At 35.5% G+C, this 19,608-nt stretch overlaps 1 protein-coding gene across 6 annotated transcripts in view; it reads left to right on the top strand.

The window, feature by feature from the left end:
- Positions 1-767: 767 nt before the first annotated feature.
- LOC118275842 (uncharacterized) overlaps positions 768-19,608 on the top strand; it is a 58,060-nt gene continuing 39,219 nt past the window's right edge. For 3 of the 6 annotated variants that reach the window (XM_035593974.2, XM_035593940.2, XM_035593948.2), the window contains exon 1: positions 18,765-18,913. The gene's annotated coding sequence lies outside the window, so the exon portion shown is untranslated. Of the gene's footprint in view, positions 1,046-18,761; positions 18,914-19,608 lie in introns of those variants that run through there. The other 3 variants (XM_035593985.2, XM_035593981.2, XM_035593957.2) reach the window with 2 other exon arrangements.

Here is a 19,608-nt window from a genome sequence, read left to right as displayed (position 1 = left end):
AAGAATTCCGACTTATTTTAACACTCGACAAAAAGATATTTTTATTTAGGCGTAGATAAATTCTAAGAGTTCAAGTGCCTCTTTAACGTATGTAAGTGCCGACGTTAAATAGGCAACAAATCTTATTAAAATATACGATAGCTACTTAAATAAAAAGCATTTTACATGTTAAATTGGGTCCTTAAGAGCTCTCTTTATAATGCAGGGATGCTCCAATTTCTAGCATATTGTGTTATCGGGTCTCAGAATAGAGACGAGCTCATCTTATTACTGAGGTACCCTGAGACTTAACAAATTAAGCATTTTCAACCCTCAATAAAAAAGCTTGTAACACCTTTCCATTCATAATTGATTCAACCATCTGAGCATGAAGTAGTGACCTAATAAAGTATAAAGGTGTTGGTTAATGTTTAACTGAAGGACCGATGACCGCCCTAAAAATACGATAAGGAAGCTATCACTCGACTGGTTATCGGCGCGGCAAAGATAGGACCACCGTTCATGAATAGTTAAAATGTGAATCTCTAAGGAAATGTCCACATGATACAGAAAAGTAAATACCAAACCACGACTACGCGTCTCGCGGAAAACTCAATATTCCAAATTCAGCAAAGCTAACTGCTACATAAAACATTGCGGATTCAGTCGCCGATAGAGTTGTTGTTTAAATAAAAATCAGTTTCACGGGATGTGCAAGCTCTTTAGATGTTCGTGTGAGCTCGGGCTTATTGTGATGGAGGCATGCGCGGTGCGTGGCTAGCAGTCGAGCCTGGCTCAGTGGCATTCGGCGCGAGGCGAGGCACGCGCGCGACTCCAGCCGCCCGCCGCTCTCACCGCGTGCATACTTACGTAAGTCACGTGAAAATAAAAAAATAATAAACTTCACTCCGAACTGTCAGTGAGCTCGCATGTGGTTTTAAAAGTCCAACTATTTTTTATAAACACATTTAAGTGGAAAGTGAGTGAACATATGATTGTGTTTGTTTGACATTTTGTGTGCCAATACGGACAGTATAGATGTTTGTATGTAAGAACGTGATGTTTGGTGAGTACACATTTGGTGTTAAGGGAATCTTGTATGTATCTAGTAGCTGGAAGTGGGATTATTGTACTTTTCCATTCATTCGCTAAATAAATAATTCCGAGGACGTGTATATAATAAATAACTGGTAATTTCCTTCGTAACAGTTTCTCTCGATTGGTTTGTAACTTATTAATAAGGAATAGGTAGATAAAAGTTTGTTGAGTATAACGAGCTTTTATAAAATTTAAAATATTAAAATGGAGGTATTATTTGATATGGGGAAAAATATAAAAACCGGGGTGTAAAATAATCAAGATAAATCTACGTTCTATATTTGGGTTTCGGTCTAATTTATTCCTGTCTTCGTACTTATTGAATTCGGCTCCGGTGCTCCTCTTCCAGTTTTGATCTGAAACGGAGCTGTTATTTGAACTGTCTCTCACTGAACTGTGAGTGGCGTGTGTTCTTTATAGTACGAGATATTTTCTCACGAAAATCTTCGAATATTTGAATATATTTTCAGCACTTTCTTCTTCATAGAAAGTTTGGTATTATTTTTCGCTACAGTTGTTTAAGAATATATGCATGTCAACAGTTGTGTTTTCTGTTAAAAACATGAAAGTATCAAACACAAGTTTACAAACAAAACATAGACTCATATTTCCTTCAACGTCAAACTTAGAAGATGATCCTCATTGAAATTCCTGAACGAAACTCGTAGATTAATTCATAAAACGGTGTCCTTAAACAATTTATCAGCTATAAATTCTAATATCTATTATGAAACAATGTGTAAGATAAGATGGGCTTTTAAGAGCGTCTTTATTCTAAGAACGGAGTCAAGTGGCTCTCAATCTGTCGTGGACAATCTGTTTATATTAAGTCAAAATTGATAGGGAGATTGTCGTAAATGTTTTCTTATCTTTAGAATTGGCGCAAACGGGCCACTGACCGGTGGCTGTCGCGTGCTTCGGCCACTTTTGTAACAGTGCAAGAAGCGAGCGATAGCCACTGATGTTCGGAAACCACTACATATTATAATCTCTGCTGTGCAGTCTTACGATGGACTCATGGACACGGAAAGTTTGTTAGTATCATTCTTAATACGCAGACGACGTAGACGACACCGCCGCCGACTACATTGAGTATATCTAATGTTAATTGGTCCTACAGTAAAATATAACATACACATTGTGTGGCCCGTAGCGACCACAAATGGCGAGTCGCGGACACTTCTATGGCGAGTGGCCGCTACTGGTTACACGTGGACGGAACGTCTATACAAAATGAAAAAATGTGTTAAGTGGCTGTCGCTAGCCACCAGTAGTTGTGGTCTGTTGCCCGTTTGCGCCGACCCTTAGTATAACAATAGATGTTGAATTCTGTATTTACAATGTCTATTCATCTCTGTTTCATTGGTACAGACGCAAATAGGAGAATTTAGCATTAAGTCCTTGAGTCTATCAGTGGATTGGGGAATTGTAAGGACTTTAGAGGCCGAAATTATGCTTTGGATTAGAATCTGAAATAGAAGTTAATGCATTCTGCTCATTGAATGTATCCGTATTATTACCTAAATATCTCTAGTAATAAGTTATGGTAAAAGTACTACTTTGGGGAAGACAAAAAAGGAATTTGGAGACTGGTACCGTTGGGCGATTGCAGGGTAAGGGAATCGATTTCCGGTCGGGCTCTTAACTGCAGCTTATACATGGTATACATGGTATCTTCAGGAGAATTTTTAAACCTACTTAAGACTCCCGTGTGGGTTATGAGTATAGTTAATATCTAATTAAGGTTTCTTCATTGGTGGATTGTTTTGACGATCAGCTGTGGAGCAACGTGTCACCGGTTCTATTCCTACATTATTTGAATTACTATAATACTTAAAGTCTATAATTTCTTCTATATAATTTGAGTAACTACAATACAGGAAAAATAAAGTGTGTTAGCCACAACATACTGAATATTTTTCGATCTCCAAATTCATCATCATCATCATCAACAGTCTGAAAGTGGCCACTACTGACCAAAGGCCTATTCTCACACGGAGAAGGTTTGAGCATTAATCACCACGCTTGCTCAATACTGGTTACCGATTTCAAACTTATCACCAGAAATTATACGCCCAGATTGCCTCAAGATGTTATCCTTCACCGTTTGTCAGTGGTGTCTAAATAATCTTAGAAGGTATTATAACTCGGAAAAAGTCATATTGATACTTTGACGTTGGTAGGTTTTGAAGCTGCATACTCATGCATGAGAAAGGGGCTTAAACCTCCGGGCCACTACGACTTATTCAAATTGAAAATTCATATTATTTCTTTAAACAAATGGTGAGGCCAATTGTAATTGATGGTGTCCGATTACTGTGCGGTATAGCAATAATTGGACTAAAATGTTGTATAATTTTTTGTAATTGGTGGTGTCTATTAGAACATCTGAAATGAAATTTGAAATGAAATTATTTTGTAACGACAAGTCCAATGGCCACAAAAGAGCACTTTCAGACGTTAAAATATAAAGAAAAATCTATATGAGGTCGGTATTTCCTAACGGACTATTCTGAAGAAAAATGCCGAAACAAACTCTGAGGTAAATCAATAGTTAATTACATAATAACCAGTTAGTAGCCCTCCTTTCATGTGCTATTAGCTTAAATGGTTTTAACTTGTATTATTAACCGCCTTATGTAATGGTGGAAAAGATATATGTATAGTGGTCTTTGAAGATTTCACTTGCTTGTACATTTAAGCTACTTCCCTGATTAAGTTAATGTTGTCATTGCTGAGCTTACTGAAGTTACAATTTGGTCCCGGATCACAAAAAAATATTTTGAATATTTTCGTAGTATTATATGTAATACGGGCCTTAAAAAGTAGCTAGTATTTTGACTTGTCGCTTTTTATAATAATATATTACCCGCGACCTAGTTATCTCTGTGGAGTATTGATCTTTGACAGAATTTGGGATTTTTTTAATTTCTTAGTAATTTTTAATCTAAAATCAATTCACTTTTTCTTACCTTTAAATAAACGTGAAAAGCAAAATTATTTATTAAACCGTTGAAACATGAAAATGCTTCCTTGAAAAGTTATCAGATATTTTCCATTAATATATAATGAGCATAGAAGCTTCCAAAGATCTCTTTAGGGCTTTATGTGAACACAGTACAGTCTAGCAAAAAACGAACGCGATTTTTAATTACACTTCCTAAACATCTAAGCTGAAGTTATTTTAGTCGTGTATGTACTTTGTACTTTGTGGTTATAATAATCGACATCGTAACATGTAGCATTATATAAGGCTTTTTTGAGGGGGTTAAATGATTCAATGACTTCTTCCGCCTTGAGCAATGCGAGAGGGTGTGTCAGTTTCTTACTGGCTAAAAACCATAGAGTTCCTCCTCTGGCCAGTCCGCAGCTCCGATTATATTACGCTAAACATGTGTTTAAGATTGGACAGAAGTGTCTTTGCATAGACACACTAATCCCAGTCAGTCGAGATAAAACTGTGCATACAATAAAAGTAATTGCTACTGTTTAAGGATCATAAAAAAACCTTAATTTTTTTCCTACTTTATTATCTACTTAAAGTAGAATTTCGTGGTTTCAATGATTATATGATTAAAATTGTGAACACAAAGTGTGTACCTACAAATTACCTAGGTTTATGAAATACATAAGTTATAATGTTCTTGTGTAATCTCTTTTTATATTTTCTTAGACATGTTAGGTAATTTGTTAATGTAGGTTAACAAGTTTTTTAGAAGAAAGTAATTGGTGTATAACTTTTAATTAAAATATTAAAACATTAATCAGTTTCTAGGAAAAGTGTAGCGTTATCTTAAGACCTTGATAAAGTTATCGCATCGTTATCCGTGGGCTGGTTGTCGGTGGTATAACTCAAACCGTATCTTACGCGTACAAAGCAAAAGTTATAAATACGAGCTTCTTTACGTATTAAGTACTAGCTATATACATGGCTTTGCTTCTGGAAAATTGTAATAATAACATATTTCTCTCTGGCATGGTGTACCTGGAGAGGTCTATGTCCGACAGTGGACGAGAACAGACTGATGATGATGATGATGGTATACTTTTGCTTACTTGCAAATATTAAATGTGCATTTTCCACAATGGAGCTACATAAATAAATAGTTTATAGACAGGAATCTATACTTGATGTACTTTATACATATAACCAACTACCTTCCTATATCTATCTTGAAAACTGTTCAGAAGCGGGAACTTGTCCTTATTGCTTCATAGAAAAATAAGAGTAACATGTTGTTATGTTAAACATGAGAGGTGATGGCTGCTAAATAGGTCAGACGACACAGCTAATGCACCATTTCTCGTTCGCGGCACTTTCATTTTTTGTATGCAAGTGAGAATGCCAAAAGTTTTGCGCACTGCGTCTCCCTCCTCAGCTGAATATGTATGGGAATGACTTGCCAATTCAAATTCGGTTACTTTATTCACCACATTGCAGTCTTATTGGATTTTTTAGCTCCGATAATCCCCCCGTTTTGTTATTCAAAACTTGAACGCTTCAATTTTAATGTTTTAGTGCTCTTTTATGAACAGGAAAATGTTGTCTGCTGAATAAATTAAAATTTTATGTAAGTATGTTTCACTCAGTACTCTGTATTATTGTTAAATAATTTATATTTATTCACTACGAAGTCGAGGTTTTCATAAAATAAATATAAGAATGGCAGAATTAAAGTTTTTGTCCGACATCGATATGTATTTTGCAGATGTATTGAAATTAAATGGATACAGCTCCGAATTCACGATTATTTTCGCTTTATCTGCGGTAAATAAAATAAATATTCTATCTGTTTCGGAAGGTATGTTTTTATGTTTATTACTTAAATTAATTGACTTCTTATTTCGTTGAAATACAAACATTCCTGTACATTCGTATTTTTTGCTTGACTGGAAGCAGATCTATTGTAGAGCCTAACCTAGCATACTGCTAAACACTAGACACGATTTTAGGCTATTATACAAGGTGTTTTAAAAATATCTGTCACGGCTTTGATTGAAGGCAGTGTTGGGTTCTAAGATCACAATAGTAAATATAAATTATTGACTATGAGTGTTCTAAACACCTATTAATAATAAGACTTTAGCCAATATTTTTATAGTTATTTATACACTATACTCACCCATTATAATTCAGGAACCTACATAAATAAATTAAAAACAACTTTCCACTCCCAGTCTGTGTTCGTTTTCAATATCTAGGTTGGCGCTCATATTTAATTATGACCAGCAACTAAAGCTTTCTGGAAGACCTTCACCGTAATTAATTTGTAAATAAATTATTGCGGGTCCAGTCCAAGTATTAAAACATTAATGAGAAGAACGTTGTTAACGATCTGTGTACGACTACTGATAGTTTTATGTGGCCATGTTGTGTTATTGCTAGTGTTTTGTAAAGAATTCAGTGTTTTATTGGTGTGCTAGTAATGAGGTTTGGACTTTATAGCAGGTTTTGAGTTGAATTTATGTGATTGGTTGATTATGTATTTTTGGAATGTTGATGTTGTTTATGCCCTGATGGCTTGTCGTTCTACGTGGAGGACTAAGAGGGAGGACTTTTTTCAACAGTGGTCGTCTTCCGGCTGATGATGTGTGTATGTATGTATGATGCCCTGACTGTGACTACTTCTCATCTGACGTGATAATTATAATTATGTATTATTGGTCCTATGGTCAAGAAACGAATTTATACTTAAGCCTCGGTGCTTAACTATAAATTCCGCTTCATAATTTTACAATTTCACTGTAGTAACCTTTAGAGAATACGAGAGTAAACAAAATGTAATCTGCGTAGACAAATTCAGATCTATTACGGTACTTTCTACCTACGAAATATTTTATCTTATAAAAATCGGATTATAAAAATTAACAGTGGTGCTTATAAACAAAAATCATACGTATTTACTTTACAACATACGTTCTGACATTTCTATAAAATATTAACACAAGTGCCTATACATACAAGTCAAAAAGTTTCCAAGAATCCATGAAGTAAATATTGAAAGTCTCCAAACGATGATTCTACGAATCTAACATTTCGAATATTGTTACTTTTGTACGCATAGAAACATTTTGTCTGTAACTAGATACACGCCTACATTTCAATTGAAATGTAACTTTGTACTCGAATTGATGTTACTGTAATTAGGGCGGCCCACGCTATGCGTAACCTTAGATAAATTTTACTTATTGTTACGGAAAATACTACGAAATATGTTTGATTGAGGTTATTTAACATAACACTGATATTATATATGCAAAAGCCAGTTCGTTACTATGCTCGTTCTTCTCCATTCGAAGCTACACTTTGGAACAAGCACCTAGCTTCACTGACAGATACCTAGAATTGACGGACAATTAAAATTGACGTTTCAAAAGTGCCTAATTATAGCCCATTATAGTGTCATATTAAGGTTTAATTAAAATAAATGCTTTGACGTTGACTTTGACTATGTAAAAAGAGAAAGACAATCGCGCAGAAGCTAATTTATATGTGAAAATCGTAGCCGAAACCTAGTCCTGTATAATACGTAGAAGTAAGTATATTACACCTGACTACTTACTAAGTTTATAACGTGCAGCAAAGGAGCTATTAGTATGCAAGTTACGGCTACTAAATCCAGCTATAACCCATAATATTCTAACTTACATTAGCTGGGATACTTTACTACCGAAATCGATACTGACCTATTTTAAAGAAATTTAATAGTAAGGATGTCTCTTAAAATATTCATTCTCTGAAATGAAATTCTTGGACGAATGGTCATAAATGGAAACAGGGAAGGGGTCTTGAGATCAATCGCTCTATTCAATAAAGATATTGAGTAGGTAGCTTAGCTATACACTAGTTATAACTATGTATATATAGTTAATAAATAACTACTATATAGTTGTAAATAACAAGCATGCACGAAAAGACTCATGACTGTTGATGAAGCGAAAAAAGTATATCAAATTCGTAGCAATTGGCCTTCCATTGTCTCTGCTTACTCCGTGAAAGACAGGCGTGAGTTTATGTATGCAATAACTACCTTTCCTAACCTATTGATGTATAATCCATTAAATTTTATATCTACATATAGAATGATATTCTACCAAATAACGGCAATGATGATAAGGAAACTAAGCCAACGAATCCTTTTAAGTGAATCACGCAAAAACTATTGGATATGATTTACATAAAGTTACACGGTGAGATAGGATAGACCTGGATTAATACACAAAACCCTTTTCATCCATCCCCGAGACGTGTGCAAAGCCGTACGTGTAGAGCTACTAGTATTATTTGCATATTAGCGACAAATTGTAAGATTTCTAATGCTTTTCACCGTGCTTTAATCAATAAATAGCCTAGTGCTATGTTATGTAATCCAAACAAAGAATGAAATCACACAATGGAGTGCTAACTGTTAAATTACTATCATGCATGTGTACACAATTAGTCTTCGCAAACACAATAGGCTGTGTGGCTATTGTAAAACCACACCGCGGCTTATATCAAACGTGAAACAAAATAAATTATATCAACAAACCAGCTCGTATTTGCAAATGAAGGTAATTGCTTCATTTGCGTTCGCAATCTCGTTAATACATTGTATTTTAATTAATATCTAAATAGGTGTGCTCTTCGGGAGCCGATGCAACATGAGGCTCATTTGAAATCCAATCATATTCGGAATCAAATAACTGCTTTACCGCACCTGTGTGTGGTCGTTAATACAATTGGTATGCTCAGATCGGACACGTTTTAACGTGTAATGTTGGTTTATGGGAAATTGGTTTCCATTTTTTGTTATAATGGTTAGTCATAAAAATATGTCGGCTCTAAAAAAATGTTTTTCCAATTTCGTACGCATTTTAAATTGTACAAAACTAATATAAATTTTTATTTATATAAAGTTGAAAGTATGCTTAGTCACGTTTCGCTGGAACGAATCGCATACTCGTAACACACGCCGCTCGCACGTCGCAGGTGCAATCCCGTGCACAATTATTTCTCTAATAAAATTTGTACAGCCATTGAAACTGAAAACACGCGACCAATTTGAAGTTACACTCGCGGATTTAATTGAATTGGTTAGTTTTTTGCCACAGAATCACGTTGCGTTGTACTGCTATCTCTATTATTTTTAATTACCAATGTTTGACAGTTTGAATGGTTTCGTTTAATTAACAGATATGTAAATATAATTGTTTCTGTGTTTACATGAATAGATTTGATGATTGTTGAATAAAAATTAATAGAAATGTAAATGAATGTATAGCGTAATGTACACGTGTTTATCTAAGTGGAATTGTCGGATCCGAAGATTGGCTCGTGTAAGGGATTTTTTTGATATAGGTTAAGATCATTTATGGACAATGTTTGCTTAATGCTATCCGGAGGGACATTTTGTCCTGTAATTTATTTATGGATCTGGCGAAAAGATTATGTATATTTTTAGAAATGAACTTTCAATATGCATCAATTAGGCAGGAAATAAATCTGTAATAAAATTTCAGAGTCATGATTACTAATAAAATAATAATTTAAAACTTTTTAATCTGAATAAACTCACGACCGCTTTATGATTAACGTTGGTCAAAGCTCAAAGTGGATTTGCCCTTTGAGGTAGTCAATAAAAAAATAAATAAAAGTAAGTGGTACTTCTACATAAATGCTAGAAAACTAAATTACTTTGTATTTAAACTAAAATCTGAAAGTTATAAAAGTTGGCATTAAACTGGATTCGCTTTAGCGTTGCGTTACTTTGTAAGGAGAAGTCGTACTTAGTTAATGAAAACTAAGTTTTAAGCAGTTAGTACCTACTTAGTAGATCCACTTTACTTATCTTTATAACATGTCCATATACGTTGTTCGTGTATTAATTTTACAAGAACATGAACCTGCTTACCACGGTGCGGCATTTCACGATTCTCAGCATTCGTCAAAGACTATGGATAGGCCTAGACTATAGAAATGAAAACATTTGCTTTTTTATGATATAAGCCAGTAAACGAGGTTAAGGGTTGTTGGGGGATCGGGGATCGGGGATTATTAAACCTTCGGTAACCTCACTCACACAATGAAACACAACGCAAGCGTTGTTTCACGTCAGTTTTCTGTGAGGCCGTGGTATCACTCCGGTCGAGCCGACCCATTTGTGCCGAAGCATGGCCCTCCCATATTTAGATACAATGAAAACTGTCTACGAAGCGGCAACATTAAATCCGCCTATTGTTTTTGACGAATGCATGCATTCGTTGAAGTTTATATACCAAAATATTATTAAAATAAACAGAATGAGAGAACTATTACTATACGTTACTATTATTTGCGTCCATATTAATGTTTTCTACATACAATAGTTGTTTACTTTACATATTATATTATAATACAATACCCAACACCTACCAGCTGATTTTCACTATTTTGCTCACGTGAAAATTCGCCTCGGGAAAGTCGAAAACTTAATTAATATTTACATTTCAGAAACTTTATTTCACCAAAATAATATATATTTCGCATTTACTCCCAATTTCCAATTACTCCCCTTCCCAATCCCCGATTCTCCAACGACCCTTAAATTCCTAACCCCCAAAAGGCCGGCAATGCACTTGTAACGCTTCTGGTGTTTCAGGTGTCCATGGGCGGTGGCGATTGCTTACCATTAGGTGATCCGTCTGCTCGTTTACCAACTTACCATTACTACATTAGTTGTGTGATATATTTTAGGTTGCATTGTAATTAAGCAGGTATATTATTATTTTATTACAAAACATTTAGATATTATTGTATGAATGAAAACAAAACAAATACTTATAACATGGCCACTGTGAACAAGAAATTCAGCTCGCACGTTACTCGGGTTGGTGACCATAATATAATTATGTAGGACATAGGCCGATGCCGGCCCTTGATTGATTAATCCTTTAGTCGCCTCGCACAATGGCTACCTATACAAAGTAATAGAGCGGTCTATTTGTAGGCAAATCGATGTATCTCTCTATGTAATATAGGTATTTATGACTGATTAATAATTTGTAGGACTATTCCTAACCATAACTATGGTTGGATGAAAATACGGAGAAGCTGAAACGTTATTTGAGTTCTAAAATGAAGTAGTAGCTTAATCTTACTTTAGTCCTAAAATGAAGATATCTGTCTATATTCATATCCATTGTACCACGACACAGTTGATGCATAAGACGATAAAATAGTGAAATTCGTGTTTATTTTCAAATCCTTCAGTAATACAGCCATGAAACAAATTGATAAAACTAGAGAAGCGCCGCGTCCTTATCCATTATGAAATAACGAAGTTGGCACACACATTGCCGTAAACGACTATAAAATTATATGGCAATTTGATGTACACGGCAATGCAGTCCTAGTAACAATTACGAGGGCGGTACTTTCATAAAACTTCACAAACTTCTTGTAGATTTACGTTCGCGAAGTTTCAGAGAGTTCGGGGCGCCTTGCTCACGGCGACGACGTTTGGATGTCGCGTCAAAATGTTTTGTGAGCTCTTGAGTTAGTGCACGGGCTTAAATAGTTTTATTTTATAATTTTAAGATTTACGTCGGTGTAATGTAGACGTCTTTCGGCTGATGAAGATGATGATGGTGATGATGATGATGTCGGTGTCACGTAGGTATAGTGAATTAAGTAACACCACAGTCATCAAGATTGTTAGTGACTCATATCTAGTTATTTGTAAATATTGCCGGATTATAGCAATTAGACTAAATCAACAAATCACAAAACACAAAAATATTAAACAAAGTAAAACGCCTCGACGTATACCTAGTTTAGTTTTAATCACATCTTTAATTCTTTTAAACAAGCATTAAAACTCTAACAGACGCTACTTAAACCGCAAAACGTTTACGAAAAAAAAGACATTTATTTATATCCATCCGCTATTTCCGCAACTATTTTCGCGCACAACTTTAGAACAAAACCGAATCGCAATTAGCGGGAACGCGGGCAGTAAAAAAAAAAAAACAATCACCATGAAAAGAAACCCTTTTTCTGTGGAAAGCATAAATCTTCCTCGTTCGGGTTCTTCTGGCATTCGAGGGTTAGCTGGCACATAAATAAAAACATTGTTTTTGTTAATTCTATGAAGACGATTAGACTTATTTCTATTTATTTAAGGTTCATTTAGTTTGGGGTTGAAGACTAAGCCATTACTAAGTCAGTGAGTATTGTATGTATAAGTATAGTGTCCAGTAAGTAGTATAATATGTAATGTTCCACAATATATGGTGCGCATTTTACACTAACCAATTTCATCTAAAAGGAATGTTATTCCTGATGATGATGATATCATTATCCGACACACTGATCGACTTGGACATCAAAATATGACTCTGTGCTCCTCATTTACGTGCGCAAACAGTCCACTCACATAACACAGGCTAAGAATTCCTAATAAATATTGAAAGTATGCATTTACTTTAATTTCATAGACACATTTCAAAAATGTTAAAAAGTTACTATGATATAGTCGTGTATCTATGGCGTACGTTTCATATACAAAAGGTGCCTCTCTTTGGAGTCGGAAGTTTGTCACTAAGGCCCAACTGTATCCTTTCCGTCCGCCCTTCTGTTTAAGGGTTCTGTCCATTTTATCATTTTCAGAATACGGTCATTTAATATAGTAACAAAATTAAATAAAGTTAAAGACGAATTTGTCCCTTATCACAAAGGATACATACGGAAAAGGGTGTTACAGTTTATATGACTGCAATGTTGTGTCAGATCATGTCTATGTCTATGGGAAATCATCCGATGACTTCTCCCGCCTTAGACGAGGCGAGAGGGAGTGTTAGACTCTTACTGACTAAAAACCACCCCGTTCCTACTCCTAATTTTCGAGCCGGAGCCCCGGTAAACCCGCTAGGTAGTCCGCAGCTCCGGAAGCTATTATATTTAGTATTAAATTTGCAGTGGGGCTGAGCAATCCTCAGCCAGTCAGAGTCAATAGGGCAAACATTCAACGTGTACAAATCCTTGCAAACCAATTAAATCACTTGTACACATGCCTCTAACAATGGACAGGGAAGCTACACTTCTCAATACCTCGCTCCTTCCATAGACGTGTATAGTTGATTCTATTGACACCACCCTTTGGCATTCCGATGTGAATGTTATTCTGACCTGACTACTATATTGTTGTGTTCGCTTCCGACCTCTACTATGACATTTTGCAGGAGCTCCAAATGTCAGTTTCATAGATATTTTGAGTATAGGAGTGTTTTTAATACCAAGTTTGTTTACCTGTTTTATGGGGAAATAAATCGGTATAGGATTAATAGATAATGATTATAATGAAGAGTCAATGTGATACAAGTTTCGGTACGGTACTAATAATGTAGCACAAACATAACAAAAAGTTTAGTATAGCCATCTAGCGTTCGGAAAATTAATCAAACTTTTAGAGTATTTGCATTATTTATTTTATTAACTATCTATATATCTATATAAGTATCCTTAGTATGAGTTTGCTTTATGTTGAACGAAAACGAAACGAGAGCGCGTTCGGCGCTCTGATTGGTTGGATTTTTCGCACCGGCATTTTCCATTTTCGTTCAACGTCAAGCAAACTCGTACTAAGGCTACAGTGCCAGTACCTATTCTACGATACCTCAAAACAAAAGTTTATTTATTTGGAAAATATTGATTAGTTAGATATTTAACTAATCAGTGTTTAAGACAAACAATAGTTGTTTAACATGAATTGGCAGTTAATTGTTACGTGAGGTTAGAACAACAAGCAAGCAACATCGGGCCAGTGTCGGGTAAACTGATTGCTTACAATACTTTGTTTTGGTATTTGTCTTAGCCGACGGCGACCGTTGTTTACACGATAAAACAATTCTTGTAGCAATATTTTTCTACTATATTTATATAGTTTGGTATATTTATAGATTTATGCATGGTTAGTGATGGAAAAGTCGCTGGAAAAGTCTGTTCTAAAAATTATACTTAAATAAAAAAATATTACAAATACTTTTCCCGAGATGAAATTTCCCTAACTCTAAAAGAACCTAAGATTAAGATCTCGTGCTACTCGTAACCGATTAAATCTTATAGATAAGATTTTAGTAATTACCTAATAAGAAAACCTCAAAGTCTTGTCGGAATGGAAGGATTCCATAATCTAAATCTGATTTCTTCACCGGATTTTCATTTTCTTGAATTCTCTTTCTTGATATCCTAATTTTATCTGAATGGATAAGAATTTAATTTTAGACTCTTTAGAACTTTCCACGAAATAAGTATTTCTATATAGGTATAAAATGGAATTAATACTTGTACGATATTTGTATGAAACTAATTTGTTGTTCTAAATCCATTTTTGATGAGACGCTATTAAAGTACTTTGCAATTTAATAAAATACATTTATTTCAATTTCAAAACAATGAAATGTTCTTTAAAATTAATAAAACTGTAATTAAGAGGGATAAAAGTCACTCGATTAAATGTCGTATAACAATGACAAAAGGCTCTTAATGTAACCGAGGGCGCTCTCTGTCAGCCCTCCCTATTGATGCACAGATACGGGGGACCCTATCAAAATTTAAATGCGGTCCATTTTAGCTGTTTCGGTCGGCGGAATCGTAATGAAAATATCCTTTACATTTACCTATATTAGATTTTTTATTCGACCCCAATCTCGTATTAGGGCAAACCAATTATTACGTGATGGGGATCTCGACATTTCAACTTGTTTCAGAAAGTATAATATTTTCCTTTTCAATATGAAGATTGTGCTTAAAGTGTAGGGTTAGACCGCGTCGCATCAACTCAGCAGAGAAATATAGCGCTTTCATAAAATCCGAGGTGTCATTTCCTTTTGAATAGTTCGTTATATCTGCGCGGTGAACGAAGCCGTGTATAAAAGTCTCAGGTTATTACGAGTCGACCGCGATCCTTCCGCGTCATTGTGGAACGGACGTGTAACAAAATGGACGCGAACACTAAATCTCGGCTGTATAGACAAATGACGTAGTTACAATACTGTATCGTTTTCCAGCCCATACCATTCCGTGATTCCTTCCATGTTTTTGATGTCGCATGATCGTAAACTAGTACAGCTTCCTTCCTATTGAGCGTAAGGATTGAATTCTCCTTTGATGTGTACATAGTATTTGCGTCTATAAATACGGCCGTTACATCGACGTTCGTTTACTAGTCTCCCTTTATTGCGATGTTTTTGTGGCTGTGTGCCTTCGCCAACTTTGTGTCTCTGACAGAAATATTCATGTGAAAACGTTGTAAGCGGGATACTGGTTGATATTATTATTGTAAACAGAATAAGCAAAAACAACGAGTATTTACTGTTGTGTATTCTAGCGAGGGATGTATCCAAGCCAGTTTTGTTCCGCAAAATTCTTGGAAATGTGTTGTTTATTATAATGGAGTGCTTACATAAAGTATTTATTGAGTTTACGGATTGGAAATTTCTCTGAAATGGTTTGGTCTCTGGGATAGTGCTCTGTGTTTCGTATTAGGCCTAATCCTTACTAAAACCGCATAAAAAATAATACATGGAAAGGACAAGAGTGATGAATTCAGAGCGTATGGATGGAGGGGAATATGACAACCACAGAAAAGATGAATCAATTACGGCAGGGGATGTTATGAAAGAAAAGGGGATCTTATAAAGGGATACGAAAAAGTAAGATATGTAACTTAAGGAATAAGAAAATTCAGTAAGAGCACTTCTTTAATGACTAATAGGTTTTTTCTTAACTATAAGATGATGATGCCTTAATTAGTCCAAACACAAATTAAAAAGATAACAACACGATAGCCTATTATTTCTTTAACGTTATTATTTCCAGTACAAATATACAGAGTAAATATTGTACTTGTCTCAACGAATTTGTAAACATAAAAGCGTAAATAGTTTGGTTTATATTCAGGGAGGATTCCGCTACGTGTTAGGAATGCCAAACGTTTGGGCGGAACAAATAATGCTTGTAATTAATACAATTACAAATTAAAAGAGTAAAATGTAAAGTTTAATGGAAACAACATAATATTGTAGTGAAAATTTTCTCTATGTAGAATTAAAATTATCACAAAATTATGTTGCTCCAAATCATTAATTTGCCAAAATACTTTCATGTTATCACCAACGGCTATAATGTACTGACACGTCATGTTCTATAAATAACTCTTAGTAATCAATAAGCAGGTGATTCTTCTCTGTCTGTATCAATTTCAATGCTCAAGCACCCACATCTAACGTCACACACACACATACAAATACTTGGTATTATTCATATACTTTATATCGAGACATAAATCCTCACTTTCAATACTTTTATATCCCATACAGAAGAAGGAATTTATTACGTTTCGATAAATAAGTATGGTATAAACCCTCTTTGTTGGAAGGGTCATAAATCACCCAAATGAACCCGAGCCTCCATTGACAAAAGTAGCATCATAAATAAATAAATAAATACATTCTTACACGGCACCCGCCACTCGTACCGAACTCTTTCAAGTGATGTTCCCTTTGTGCAAATAATGGTAAATAGGCGTTTATACAAACATATTTCGCATTTGTCAAAGGTGTCCCTTTATTGTGATTTGTGATATACTTTCGGTTTTACTGAGCCTTCTTCCCTTTGTAGCATGTAAAATAAAATAATAAATACTAGAGTAACAGGATGTATAAAGCTTTTGTTTTGGTTTCAAGCAAAGCGTCACTAGTGCTCACATTTACGACGCTCACGAATGTGGGCTATCGGGAGGTTATAAAGTGGAAATATCATACAATAGGTACGTACGCGGGAATCGCTATCGAGTTCACTTCAAAGGACAGAGTGAAAGGAACAAGTCGATTGGAAATAATCTTCATTTTCAGGAAGGAATCGTGACTAGTAGACGTGTCATGATCTTATCTAGTGAAGTTGGCATTGAAGTGGTTGTTATATATCAACTGTATGTGGTGAAAGGTCCACCCTCTCATCGTTATGTGTATAGTAGAAAACATGTTCATATATGAACGTATATACTTACGCATGTAATTACATATGTAAGAAAAACCGAATGTGATATACCTGTACGAGTAATTGATATATGGCGCTGATAAGGTCACAAGATCATGCTCAACTATAATAATATGAACGTCTTAAACACAAACAAATCTTTTAATCGGTAAAATCATTCCCTTAAATAGAAGAATACCAAGGAGAATAATAAAATTGGTTTTTGAAAATGTAAACACATATCCTATTGGATACTTTAAGTGTTGGAAAAGTGTATTCCGAGCTCGTCGAGAGTTCACCGTCGTATGCCGCCAAGTAAAATGTTTGCAAGCCAGACTCCAGCAATACACACAAAACGCATCGCGAATGCATTTTCATAAATGTAACGTGTAAACACATTCTACTCTGGAGCAGTTTAAAAAGTCAACAAATATCGCTGAACACTTTACGCTTCATCCAATTCTCTCGAAATGCTCCTCGAACGCTTTAATAAACTTAACTCAGTGCTGTTAATCTTCTAAACTGCGTTTTGCGTTCGCACTGAAACCAAAGATGAACATAGAGATTGAAAAACCAAAGGGAAATCTATTGAAACGGTAAATCAATTTCAGTCCATTGATTCAAATGGCACATTTTATAAATTCGCAGTTAGTAAACATTTTCTTAGAGAGAGAAGGCTTTATTGGGCTATTCCAATATTGACGGATGTAGACTTGCCCATCAGAAATTCTCTTCGGAAATGATGTGCGGAATCGGCAAGTAAAAGGCATTAAATCTGTCTGGAGCTTTCGATTTGCATTGGGAAAATTGCATTTTCGAATCGACGGCGACAAGGAGGCGGCGCCTGAATGTTTGCAAATGTGTTGCAAAAGCTTTGCTTAGAGTTTTGCCCCCAGCGTTGCCACTAGCAATAGGACGCCGTGCCAAGCAAATGACGTAAACCGGAGACACTTGTGGACTTTGTGGCAAATCACATTGTGTTTGGGCTGATTATTTTATGGAATCGTTCTGGTGCCAATGTTTACGTTCCTAACTCGAATAAACGAGACAGAAACGTCTGTCTGCAAACTGCAAGTATTTTTCGCCAGCCCAATTGATGAGATCTACCCAATCTATACCAAGTAATTTTCTATCTTTTTCTAAACAACTCGCAACGTCCTTTGACTCGCAATAATTTATAAACAAAAAGGTTTAAATCAAGTTTGATTTAAAGACTTGTAAGTGGCAGCTACTGTACACTATGAAAAATAAAAAAGAATTCATTTAAAATTTGACAGTGAAAAAATACCAACTTACTTCACCAGTTTTGGGCATAATTTAAATTTCAGTAAAATATAATAAAATTAGACAAAACTAAATTAACAAGAAGAAAACAGAATATACGAAATAGAAAATATAAAAAACATGGAGTGTTGTTACCAGCCTAATTGTGAAGAGTACGCTGTAACTCCGATGCTGGTAGCTCCACCCTGTACCACGAAATATTGTCATGAGGAACCAGCATGCGTGCCATGTCTGCCGCGATGCCAGAAGCCAGTTTACTACTGCTGTACAAAGGAGCCGCCGCCGCCGAAGAGAGAATACTACTGCTGTGCGGCGAAGGAGGTTCCCAAGAGAGATTGTTGCCCACTCCCCCCGCAGACAGTTTGTTGCCCTCCGCAGACAGTTTGCTGCCGTCCACGATCCACACCTCCGCGCCACGACTCTTGTAGCCATGGTGGTGCTCCACCGCCACCACAACAACAAGTTTGTAGTTCTTGCTGTGCCCGACCACCGCCTCCCAAACCAGTTAAAACCAAGTACATTATGCCTTGCTACAGATATGAAGACGGAAGAATTGTAAGTTTTTTAACTTTGCTCTTCATTTAGTACGTTTGTTTGTTAACTATGTTTTTAGTAGTACCTTTATTTCATTTTATTTAATACTTTATTTATATTAATTTAAAGTATCATTATAAACATCCCATTGGTAGATAATGTACAATAAATTAGTACTCATCTCAAACTTCACAATAAAATCTTATATACCTATATAACTAGATTAAGAATGGACGATAATATAGAAAATGGTACCCAATTAGGTATACTATCATACTTTCTACAATCAAAGTTTGGGCATAAAAGTAATACAATTATTTGTCTTAAGCCACCTGCTTGAACAATTCAGTGGACTTATCACATTGCCGTGGCGGGCGTGTCTTTGTAAATGTTTTCGTGGTTCCATTGTTTTGTTGTTAGTTTCAGGAACGGTATGTTCCGACACGTTATGGTAGACTCCCCATGTCAGCATACCGTCGAAACGGAATCCAGGACCAAATCCATGGGTACCGCGGTGCAATCCGCTACTTATGTACAGCAGAAGGACCTCACGGAGTGTGTTGCGTCCACACCTCCGTGGAGCCAATGACTAAAGTGTTCCCGAAAGTCACTCAGGAAGTGTTTCCTGTTAAAAAGAGGAAGGAAAAAAAGTGAAAAATACTCTACGAATAAGTAAAAAAATACTTAACGAAAGCCGCCCTATATGGTCGTCCATT

Source organism: Spodoptera frugiperda, chromosome 15 (assembly GCF_023101765.2).
Source record: "Spodoptera frugiperda isolate SF20-4 chromosome 15, AGI-APGP_CSIRO_Sfru_2.0, whole genome shotgun sequence".
In the NCBI taxonomy this organism is placed as follows: domain Eukaryota; kingdom Metazoa; phylum Arthropoda; class Insecta; order Lepidoptera; family Noctuidae; genus Spodoptera; species Spodoptera frugiperda.
The sequence above is the reverse complement of the archived record's forward strand: the minus strand, read 5'-3'. Positions and strand labels throughout refer to the sequence as shown.